Source organism: Vicugna pacos, chromosome 36 (genome assembly GCF_048564905.1).
Source record: "Vicugna pacos chromosome 36, VicPac4, whole genome shotgun sequence".
NCBI lineage: Eukaryota > Metazoa > Chordata > Mammalia > Artiodactyla > Camelidae > Vicugna > Vicugna pacos.
Window position 1 is genome coordinate 7,447,037 of NC_133022.1, and position 12,471 is coordinate 7,459,507.

Genomic DNA, 12,471 nt, shown 5'->3' on the forward strand with positions numbered 1-12,471 from the left:
GGTGGAACATAACTCTCTTTCCATGGCCATCCCTTCCATACTTGATTTGGGTGGCTCTGTGGTAGAGAAGATGCTACTGGGGCTCCCAGCCAGCAATTAGTACAAGTAGGGCCATGATTCTGCCCTTGACCTCAGCTCAGCTCTGCGAAGGCATGTGGGTTAGACTTCTGAAGATTCTCCTCTGCCTTTTGCTTCCAGGGAAAAAGCGTTTCCAGAGAAGTGGAGGAAATTCAGCTTGTCAGGGTGTAAAAAAATGTTCATAAATGAAACTCTGAAATAATTCTTACAGTGAGTAGTCTTAGGTGACCATTTTAAGAAACAGTCAAATTTGAGGACTCTCTCAGACCTATTGTTTCTCCTCAGCAAAATTTAATATAACCTATAAAAACATAGGCTTTATATTTCTCTTTTATTATCCAGTCCACATTTTAGTTACTCAGTATAATCATGTTTACATTTCTTCACGCATTGATTTACTCATCAAACATGTTTTGAGTGCTGACTATGTGCCAAGAATTTTCTGGGTATTTGGGTTAAAAGGGTCAAAAAGAAAAGGTCCTCATGCTCAAAGGAGGTTCTCATTTTAGTAAGCATTAACACTTTCCTCCACTAACACCTAGGAATATATCCCATCTCCTTTCTTTTGTCTTTTGTTTGTTCTGATCGTCATCATTTTTTTCTTTTTGTTAATCTATTCCAAATTTTAGTGAATCAGTTGCTGATTTATTTGACATGAGCCATATGCTGTCTTTCTTCTCTGATAGACATCAGTACTGCCACCATGAGAATAATATTTTTTTATTGTCCCCTCTACTGTGATTATAATACTGAAATTTTAATATTTGGGCCACTGCCACAAATAAAAAATATTAAATCACAGAACTTCTGGGGGATAAGATCTGGAGTGCAGATGGTGGTATCAATCTCCAGGAGGGTCATCTCTGAAAAATTTTCCAACAATGTGGCTTAGTAAACACTGGAAATATTAGAAGCCCACAAGCCTTGATTTCTCAACAGTACCTTGTGGGGATTCACGAGGATCTTGTAGTGAAAGAAGTGCATGCCCTTTTTATATGACTTCAACAGCTACCAGTAATGCAGTGCTGAGGCAGTCCGTATTTAATCCTCAGAAGAGATAGAAGATTATACATAATACCTGAGAGAGGCAAGTTGTATTTTACAGGTATTTTGGCTCATAGCACACATAACCTATTTCAGTTTTTTGGAGGGCCGTGTAACTGAATAGTTTTAATGGAAAAAAAGACTTACTCATTTAAAGGCTGGTTTATTTCTTGCCTATTGTCTATTATTTATTTACTTTTATTTATTTACTTAAAAATACTCTACATCACAGTCACAAAAGTGATGAGCAAATATTGACTGAATCAGTATTCACGATACTCATTACTTCATGTAGGAAACCATTGCTACCTAAATCTGTTCCCAGAGTTAGGGCTCAAAATATATGGTCTCCAATCTAATATAATCCATTGTGCAAACTGATAATCTAATAGGAAAGGCAAAAGGCAAGGAAGGAAGTAGGCAAAGAAGGGAGGAAGAGGGGATTGCAATGCACAATAATAATTACCAATATTCACATTGGTACGTGGCACTAAGGGATCTCAAGGAAGGGTACCCAACCTTGAGTGACTGTGGGTGTGTGTGAGTGTGTGTATGAGAGATCATTCTAGGGGAGGTGATCTGATCTGAATCCTGAAGGGTAAGGAGGAGGAAGAAGTAGGAGGCAGAACATTCCAGGAGATGTTAGAGGAACCTGCTGAGACATGAGGCTTGGAGATAGAAAGGGGACAGGTGGTCACGAAGGACCACTTGTATGGCAAATAAGCAGTTTGAATTTTACTCAAAATGTATTGGGGAAACACTGAGGAATTTAAGGCAGTTTGTTGTGCTTTTGAAAGCTCATTCTGGGAGCCCTGGAAAAACTGGACTGAAGGGATGTTGGGAGAGGAGGGTAGATGGAAGAACAGAGGCCAGTTAGTCTGCCGCAGTGAGTGAGGTGACCCCTGAGTAGTGCCTGAACTCAGGCCTGCAGAGGTGGAAAAAGGAAGTGTCAGCATGCAGAAGTGGAAATAGAATCCCGAGTATTAAGAAAGTAGAAATGACAGATGGGTAGCCTGTACAGAAAACACGGCCTTTTCCCTGAAGCAAGTGTGATTATTCAACTGTCAAAGTGGTACACATTCTCTACCTTCAAATTTATACTAATCCAATTCATGTTTTGGAAGTAGACAATCATCGGTGTTATAACCAGGGCATCTTTATCTTTGAGGAATATTAAGGGCTGTTAAGCATATAGCATCCTGGGCTGCAGTGCTTAATGCAACTTGACTCTTTATTTACTGTTAAATATTCAGATTAAAGAGTTCACTTGGCAGGTATTTTATAGTGTGAATAAATTAAAATCCTTCGTTAAATTAATTTACATTTCATGTGTTTTCTGATAAAGTACAAAATGTGGCTTTCCTGTTTATCTATACTGGGTAACGAGGTTGTCTCAAAGTGCCAAGAATCTAATAATCTCCATTTTGGTGAGAGGTGGGGAGGCTTCTAGATATCAGACTGGCTTTATTAGACAGAAAGCTCTAGACTTTCGCAGGCTGCTCCTTTGGAGGGGTTTCTGAGATACCCTTCTTTTTACTAAGGAAACTTGTTTGCTCTTTATTAAATTAACACTGGTAAGTCACATCAGTCATAGCACTAGGGAAGCCGATTCTGTATCTTACACGAGAATTCCCACAAAGTAGTTTAGTAATATCCAGTAAATACACATTAGGTTTAATTTTATCCTAATCCTACATATAAGGGAAGTTGGACTCTACATTTGGATAATAGAAATCTGTGCCTTATTTATCATAGAGAGGATGACAAGAGGACAATATTGACTTCCTCTCCTTGAAATCTTCCAGCAGGTTGATTTGTTATTCAAAAGTGTGCATAGAAAAATTGTCTCTTGGTATAGTAAGAGGAATATAGAAGATAAGAAAGAGATTTTTTCCCCCTTCTACTACCTCTAAGCAGATGGAAGTAATTATGTTTGACATTGCATTTGGGTGGGATGAATTAAGTATTTCTGATGAGACCCAGTACAGGCTTGCAGGAAAACTTGAAGTAAGAGAACAACTTAATTCTTTTAGCAACCTGAAGCATGGTCATTCTGTCATCCTGTTACTGCTTCTGTCCTATTTGCTGATTCTGGCATTAGGTAAGAGGAGCTAAATCATATAGCATTTTTTAAAGTGCAAGATGTTGGGTGAAAAAGTAATTGTTTTGGTGGCAGATTATTGGAAGAAAACTGGCTGGACAAAGTCAAATAGATTGATTTACGGCAGTTTTTCAAAATCTTTACATGCTGATGTAACAACCATGAAAATAACCATGTTTTGAGTGCCTAACCTGTGTCAGGCACTGTTCTAATTACCTTGCCTGAGTTAACTTGTTTCCTACTACTTCTCTATGGATGGATGAGTGCCAATATTATCCTCATTGTCCAAATGAGGAAACTGATGGCAGAGAAGTTCTGAATTTGCCAAACTTACACACAGCTTACAAGTCATTCTTTGAGGGCAGAATCCAGTTTATAGTATTTCACAGACTTTGCTGACCACACCAAAGGTCCATCCCCTTTTCCTTTGGACATCTATTGAAATTAATATTCTGTAGGATGCAATCTGAAAAATGTAGCAGAGGAAACAGTATGGAGGAATGTTGGGAAGAACATTGCAGAATAATTGTATCTTCTCAGGCATAAGAGATATGTACTACTCTAGCCGAAGATCAGGAGAGGTTTGCCTCCTCTCACAGGTCAGCCAAAAATACTACAGGCCCATGATTTACTATTTAAAAATCTACAGAACCTAGACTTTCATCCTGGGTGAATTCTTTCCATTTATGGTAGGTAAATCTTTGCTGAGATAGTACTTACAATATTCTAATTAAAAAGACAATGATCCTGACCTAGGCTGTGTCAAGCATGAGCCCTGTGTCCAGATCCTTTAACTTTACCTAGCTTGTGGTCTTAGCCACACTGGCTAAGCCTCAAATCTAACTTTTATCAAATAACAAAGAATTTTAACAGCTTGGCTCAGTCCCCTGCTCACACTAAACCTTTATTCTTCCTAAATTATCTAAACAGGCAGTGCATAGATCAGGAAAATTTAATGGCCAATAAACATAAAATGCTCAATTTTTCTTGTTAATCAAAAAAAGAAAAAGAAAATTGATGGAATATTATTTTTTCTGCCAATCAAATTGGCAACATTTTTGAGACATAATTGAGATATAAAGAAGTGCACATATTTAATGAGCTTGGTCAAAAGGCACTGTTTCTATTATTTTAATTGTAATAGAAATATCAAGGCACCAAAAAGTAGAGATTAGCCAGACCATTATATTGCTCTTGTTTATGTAAAATCTGTGCCTGGCAAAAATAGTTATTAAATACTCTTACTGTGTTCACTGCATAAAGGTGGCACTTTTCAATTAACTAACCCGCCCTGGGCCCCAGAGCTAGCACTGCTCAAGGGATAGATAGATGGCCTACTAGGTGGCCATCAACTACAGCTTGACCTTTGCCAGGATTGGTAAATCAGTCATTCCAGAAGGGATGGGAGTGGAAGGTGCTGAAGCCTATACGCCCATGATTTACTATTTAAAATAGTAAATCTGGGCAGAGTTGGGCCCATGTAGCACATCTAATAAGCCCTGCTCCCATTCACCATTTGAGATGTTGAAGTTAAAAGTAAAGCACATATGAAATCTGAATAAAGGGGCCTCATCGAAAGCATGAGATTTTCAGACATCTGCCTTCCTCTCTCTACTTTTCTGTGTGTAGCCTACACACTGAGGAGGGGCACATACATCTTTGTGACTTGTTTAAAACTCATAGGTAATAATGGTCTGGTGCCATGAGAACAGAAAACTGTTACTTGCTACCCAATTATCTCATGCCTAATGAAGAGGATTTTCCTAAGGTTTCTCAACAATAATGAGGAAGAACTTTCTAATAATTAGGGCTAATGAAGAATTAAAGGAACCAGGTGACTCCTCCTAGCTAGAAATACTCAAATAGTGTTAGTATGGAAGGGATCAGTTACCAGATAGGGATTGGACTCAGTGACCTCTAAACTACATTTGAAAGCTGAGGGTATATGGTTGTTTTTGTCTAAATGTCTCCAGTCCCCTTTGTTTTCTGAGGCACTTTTTGTCATGAGCAATTAGCAGGATATATTTTTACTTAATGTATGCAAATGAATATTTATGAGCAATTTTAGAAAGCTTCATAAGATAGTACTTTTTAATATAAGCTGTCAGTGTAAAAGTCCAAATTTTAAAGGTGACAACCACATTTGCTTATAACCAGTCTAGGCAAAGATAGAGTAAAATTGAATGATTCAAGAAAGTGTCCGGTAGCACAAAATAAGCAGCCTTTATTAAGTGGTGCAAGTCAATATCAGTTCAAGGATCACCATCTTTTAAAATTTTTATGTCCAGACTCTAGTCTACAGCTCGTAACATTCACTCACTTATTACCTTAAGCATCAAGTGGTAATCCTGAGGCTTATCCCCCACTAACTTGGAGGAGTTGCCACAGTCTTCTGCCTCTGACTATTTTGTGGCTTGATTTATTTGTGTCTTAAAATAAATGTGAATTCATAGCCACAAGAAAATGAATCTTGCTCTACTGAATGGCATTCCCAAGGAAATGAGATTAGCGTTACTGTTAGTTATTATTGTCATTGTTATGACTTTTAGGAGAACTAATTTTTGTTTCAGGATCAAATATAATAAAACAGGCATCAGTGCTCTCTGAAACAGTTTGTATCTTTGTTTCTAGTATGCAAATACCTTTTGTGGCACAATACTGAACTCTTTTGGGCACGCAAATAATATGTTAAAGTGAAAAAATTTCTCTTAACAAAGTTGGTTTATGATTTTAAATTTTCTGTCCTTTGAATTTGGAAATGATTCCAAGGGAATCAAGATATTATTTGCTGATTGAAATAATATAATTCTTGAGAAGTAATTAAGATACAGTCTTATAGACGGTATATTAGCTACTGCAGATGAAAAATAAAAAATGTTTTCATTAGAAAGGAATGGCAATGATAATAAAATGATGAGAGACACAGATTGTTCCCTAAACACAGTTAACTGGCATTTTCTTGGTGTGTGACCTTGAGTAAATTTCTTAACCTTTTTCAGCCTGAGTTTCCTCATCAGTAAAATTGGGATAAATGTGCCTCACTTGTGCTTATTATATGATTACATGAGGACATATATAAATGCAAAACATGAAATGTTGTCTAGTATATAGTAGTATTTGATAAATATTAGTCTGTTGTTACTGTTATTGTCACTGTTAAGTCTTACTGGGATTGAATGCTCTTGGTGCAGGTAAAGAAGTAAGACTAGCATGGGGGAAGAAATATGATGGTGGAAATTGTAGGAGATTGTAAACCAGCAACCCTGGCTTCTAGTCCTTATTTTTCTGTTAACAAACTGTTGTGGTCAGCTGTTACTTACTTCTTTGAGTTAAAGTTAAGATACCAGTTCGTATTTTGTTTGTCTAGATGAAGGAATCCCCCATTTTTTCCAGTTACAAACTTCTTTCATTTTATGTGAGCCAGCATCATGATTTTCAAATATCTTAGTACATGTATTTTATTAATTGTAAATGTTGAAAACTATGGATAATAGCAATCAAGTGAGTCACAGCTTCAAATAACTCAACCAGTTCCACAGTCTCTAACTGAGAACCAGCTGTGTTGAGGGCCTTATGAAGCAGAAGCAGAGAGGAATAAGCCCCACACTTAAGGAGTTCAGAGTTAGGATATGTAAAGTGATCCTCCACACATTCTTCTATAATCTTATCCTTTTATTTAAAAATACAATGTTGGTTATAACTCTATCAGACCATGTATAAAAGGATTAAGACCATACAACTGTGTGATTTTGAATGTCAGTATCCTATCATTCACATCTAATTGTGGTCAGAGCAATTAGGATGAAAATAAAGGACAGCTAAGGTGAAATAAATCAATATCTATGCTGGAATTGCAATATCAATTTATTATGCCAGGTCAGAAAAGTAAATGGTGAGTTCTTGTAAGTTACCTGAAAAAAAAAACTATGAAAGTTTTAGACTAAAATTAGATAGAATTTATTGGACAGATGCCATGGTAGAGATCTTAAAAAAGAAAAGAAAAGAAAAGAAATGGTCTCATTTTTAGGTTGGGAAAAATCCATGCAATGGACAAGGCCTATTCTATTCTATTATACTGAATAGAACTGAAGAATTGTGGGGCCTAAGGAACTGAGCTGTCTGATGCATTTCTCACTCAAGGTGAAACTGCTGACATTAACCACCGAAGAATTAGTCACAAAATTTACTTTTCAGTTAAGGATTATAGATAAATTTGCCCTTCATTTAAAGCATTTTTTCACAAAATCTAGTCACTTAAATCTGTCAGGTCAAGTGTCCTGGAGGAGAAAAAGACTTAGTTAATAGTTTATGTGGTGGTGACTGTGATTTGCATTCAAAGCAAGAGTTAGTAATGAGCAGAAAGAGGGGAGCTCTCTCACTGACACCAAGTCGGATGGCAAAGAGGATCATCCAGAGCGAATTTCCCAGCTCTTTCAGGTAGAGAATTGCTTTCATATCTTGCTTGCCTTTAATACATTTGATCATAGGGTCTGAGAATACACTCTGCCAACCAGACATATCGTCTAATTATGATCCTTCCCCTCTCAGCCTTTCAAGTCAGAGGAGGCATAAATGAGCCTGGAGAAGGGTGATGGGTGGGCTTTCTGTCTGAGATAGTTGATGGCCATTTGGTGGGAAACTCTGTTAGAATATAGAAAGGGTCCTTTCTAAAAGGAAAAGTTAAAAAACAAAAGTATGTGTGAAGCTTTGCTCTCTTTACATCTAAATGTCCATATCAATGGCATAGGTACTAAAAATGTCTGAAAAGAAGAGCTGGGACATCTTCAGAAGTCTATGGGATACCGTTGTTTATTTATATACATATGCACCCACATAAATTTAAATAGTACATATTGATATGTAGAAATTAATAGGACATGTAAATACATTAAATTTTATACAATGCTTAAACATTTACAGAACAACTATAAACACATGAAATGCTTTTTTTAAGCATACATTAAATTTACAGAATAGATAAATTTATATAAAATACATGTATAAATAAATTATATAAATATGAACTTTTATGTAAGATCCTATTTTAAAAAGCAGCATATTGTAAATCCTCTGTTACCTTCTCTTTGCAATTGTATGCTTTATGATTGCTTTTTCTTGTGTGAGGTAGCCTGGTATTTGGTATTTTCTCAGTTAGACCTGAATTACTTGTTGCTGACCAACTATGACAGGGGCTGACTTGGATCGAAGGACACAGTCCTCTTTCTTCCAGAAGATCATGCTGTGACTTACCTCAAACTAACCTTAACAACACCTCAGTAAGATATGGTTTTGGAGGCAAAAAATAACACAAATAATTCGATCATTACTTTCTGCCACTGTTCATTTTTGGCTCTACTTTGAAAGTAATAAAAGCATGCATTTCCTCACAAGTGTGAAAAATGCCTCTTCCTTTGTAATTTCAAGATAAAATTTATTCCAAATTGGGTAACTTTATTAGAATTTTATGGCATTGAATTTTTTTCTATTCATAATAATAAATTAATGTTTTAAAATTCTGTCTTCAGAGAGAAAAAAACATTTGCTGTATATGTAAACAAATTCATACTGAGTAATTCCAGTATTACCATGAAGTTACATTTCCTCTGTGTACATTAAATCATCTTGATAACACCACAATAAGTTGATCACACACACAATCAATTTACAAGGACTGTTTCAAGACTTAGATCAACATAGTTGATTCTTATACCACTCAGAGAGACTTCTTGATATCCCCAGAGCCAATTTATTCAGCTATGTTCATTATGGCAGCACTCCAAGAAATTCATTCTGCAACTTAGAGATTTGTATTGCACAAAGTTATTTTTAATTCAGCAAGCAACCCTACTTTTAGTAAGCAGCTTTTAAGACTTAACCACTAAGTTATTACAAAAATTGAAATAGTTAATTTTGCCCACTATGTTAGTTTTGTTAAGTACTTTCATGATATTTTTAACATAATCCTAACAAAAATGCTCTGTGTGGGTGGTGATAATGCTGCTAATAAGTATTTACTCAGCACCCACCTTGTCCCACTGGGCATTTTACATAATATCCTCTTTGTGCTGCTGGGAAAAACAGATTCTAAAATGTTATGTAGCTTAAGCAAAGCTTTTGATTGCATTGTAAGGTTCAGTTTTCAACTATTGGGTTTTTTGATTCCCAAAGATCCCCAAAAGCTAGTGTGCTGTATGGGCAAGAGGGACAGAGAAAAGACATGCTATATAACCAGCAGTGTTGAAGGTCCACTCTCTCAGCTTCTGCCTGAGAAGACCTACAGTCTGCAAGAGGTGAATGTTTTTCGCCGTCTGTCATGGGCAGTCCCCATACTGTGTGCCCCGGCATCAAATCTTGTTTCTGTCCTTTTTGTTTTGCACACTACTGGGCCTCGATCTCTTATTGAGCACTTTGAGCAAAATACTATCTTCCAGCAAAGAAACACCTTGAACTTACTTGAAGTCTCTTTGGCCAGTTTCAGATGCAAGAGTGAATAGATGAAATGTGGACCGAACATTGCATTCCATTACTTCTTTAAAATAGCTTCTTAGAGAATGAAGGGTCCAGGTTGGGGGCTTGAGTTTTTCTGATTTCAGCGATAAAAAGTTCCTTCAGGACCACCACACAATGCAATCTGTTTGGAAAGCAAAGGATCATCATCATCCTTCTTCTCGTTATTTTGTCAATAATTACTCCCATGAAAGAATGCCTATTTCATGTCAAGCACTAGGCTTACATGTTTTTTAAACATTATCTTATTTCACCTTTACAACAAACCAAGTAGGTCGCATTCTCTCTATTTTTACTGATAAGTTCACATAATTGGGACATAGTAGAGTCTCTTTGAATACTACTCTCTTTAAATCCAAAGTCTTTGTTCTTCCTGTTACTCCTGCTTTCTCCAAATCAGATTAGATAAAAATTTCATGCTTGCATCCACATTTCAAGGCCTGTTGGAATTCACATTTCAAGGACTCTGTGTTGGACGTACAGCCTGTAAGGGAGGAAGTGTGACTGCATCTTATCAATAGCTTCACCAGAAAGGTGACATTACTTCTAAGTTAATTCCTCATTGGAAGAACTTTGGAAGAAGGTTATTACAGTGCATGGCTCTCTGAAGGTGTTTTTCTTAGATCAAGGTGGCCCCAGAGAATTATAATTGAATTGCTTTTCATTTTGTTTAGTACTGTTAGGACAAGTATGCACATGATCTTGAAGCATTTTGGAAAGTGATTTGAGACCTACTGTTTGATCAAGCAACACTTGAGAAACTCATAGTATTAGAAAAATATGTGCATGTACTAGATCATTTGTGATATAATGAATCTTGGTTGTTAGGTTAATACATATTTTAATGTATGTTTCAACTAGGGAAATGTATAGTATTTGAGGGGTGAGGTTTTTGTCTGCAGCAGATACTTGTGAGGATTTAAAAATTACAAGATGAAGTCACAGATTTTTTAAACTTCAGTTTTCACGAAAGTGAACTTAGGTTGAAATAAGAAGCCAATTAGGAAGGCAGCTACTTGTGACTCTCTCTAGACATGAAGTAAGTGTTAATTCTAAAACAAACAAATCACTCCAGGAAACTGTTAAGCCCTTGATCCTGGAAAAAACACAGTAGACAATGTGGAATAGGGGAAAGAACAAAGAACTGGGGATCAGCACATGCTCTGCCAGGAACTAACATTATGTGTGACTTGGACAAGTCACTTTACCAGTGTCAGGCTCACTTTCCTCATTTGTAAAATCAGTGCGTTTCATATAGTTTCTAAAGTCCTATTGAGCTAGATACACTATTATTTGAAGTGCATGTGGAATTAAGCACTTACCTTCTGTAAAGATGTTTATTTTCTATTTCTTTCCTTAGAAGTCCTTTAACAAAATGAAAGATAACTTTAAGTAGCTGAATTTAAACAGTACTGGTCTTTGTAAGAATCAGAGCTTGTTCATATGTTAAGCTTTTCTTATCACATCAACAACTGAAATATATACAATTTATACAGATAGGAAAAGGTAATAGCTACCCAAATTATACTACTTTACTGATGTGTAGACATAATGAGAAGGTAGCCATCTGCAAGCCAAGCAAAGAGATCTCAGAAGAAACCAAACCTGCTGATACCTTGATCTTGGACTTCTGGTGTCTAGAATTGTAAGAAAAAATATTTTTGTTGTTTAAGCCACTGTTCAGTCTGAGGCATTTCATTATGGCAGCTCTAGCAAACTAATACAGTAAACAGTATTATTCTCATTTTTTGGTTAAGGAAACATGACTCAGAGAGGTAAGGTAACTGATTTCTCTGGAGTTACTAACCAAAGATCATGTGGCTGGTAAATGGCAGAACTGGGTTTCAAACCTAAGTTTTTCTGACTGTGTACGTTCCATGTCACCACACACTTTCCTTATTAGTCATAAAGCACAATCTTCCCCCTTCCGTGGACCATCGTAGATATCACATGTGGTATTCTGTGTACAAATAATTGCTTACATATAATTTATGAAGATTTTCTAAGCATGGTGCTTTCACAAAGAAACATAGTCTATTGTTCAGGACCCTGAGTTTCTCATTAGACTGTTTGAAAAGTTACTTAAACTTCCTGTGCTTTTTTCCCCTTTATATCATGAATGGAAATCAAAATATCTCATAAATTTGTTGAAAGGATTAAATGAGATACAGCACATAAAGCAGTTATCATAGGCTTTGGTATATTTTCAGGACTCAATATATACTAGCTATTATATAATACTATTATATTAATTAATTTACTTTATCATACAACTACTTTGAATGATGGACAGCTTGAAGGATGTCTGAAATTTTCATTACAAACACTTTCATGTTAAAGAGGAAGAAAATGAAGGCCTTGAAATTACAGCAAATCAAATTGAATGAGCTCAAAGGGCTGTTTTATTTTTAATTTTACTTTTTAAAAAAACTAAATTAGCTTATTGTAACTCCATTCATATTGTATTTATTTATAATGGCAGTATGATTTTGACAATTTCTTATCTAGCTATTGAAATAATAGGGTGATGAATATTTAGCACAGACAGGTTAGTCGAACTAAACTGATATTTTTTTCTTTAAACCTTTAAGATACTGTCCTCAGTATAAAAATAATCTCATTTGTAGTGATCTTTTATAACTCTGAGCAGTGGGGAATTAGACTGGAGAAGAAAGTTTAGGCAACATGATAGGGAGGGAGAAAGTGAGGGTAAGGATTTTGTCCTTTAGGCAGTGAGGAAA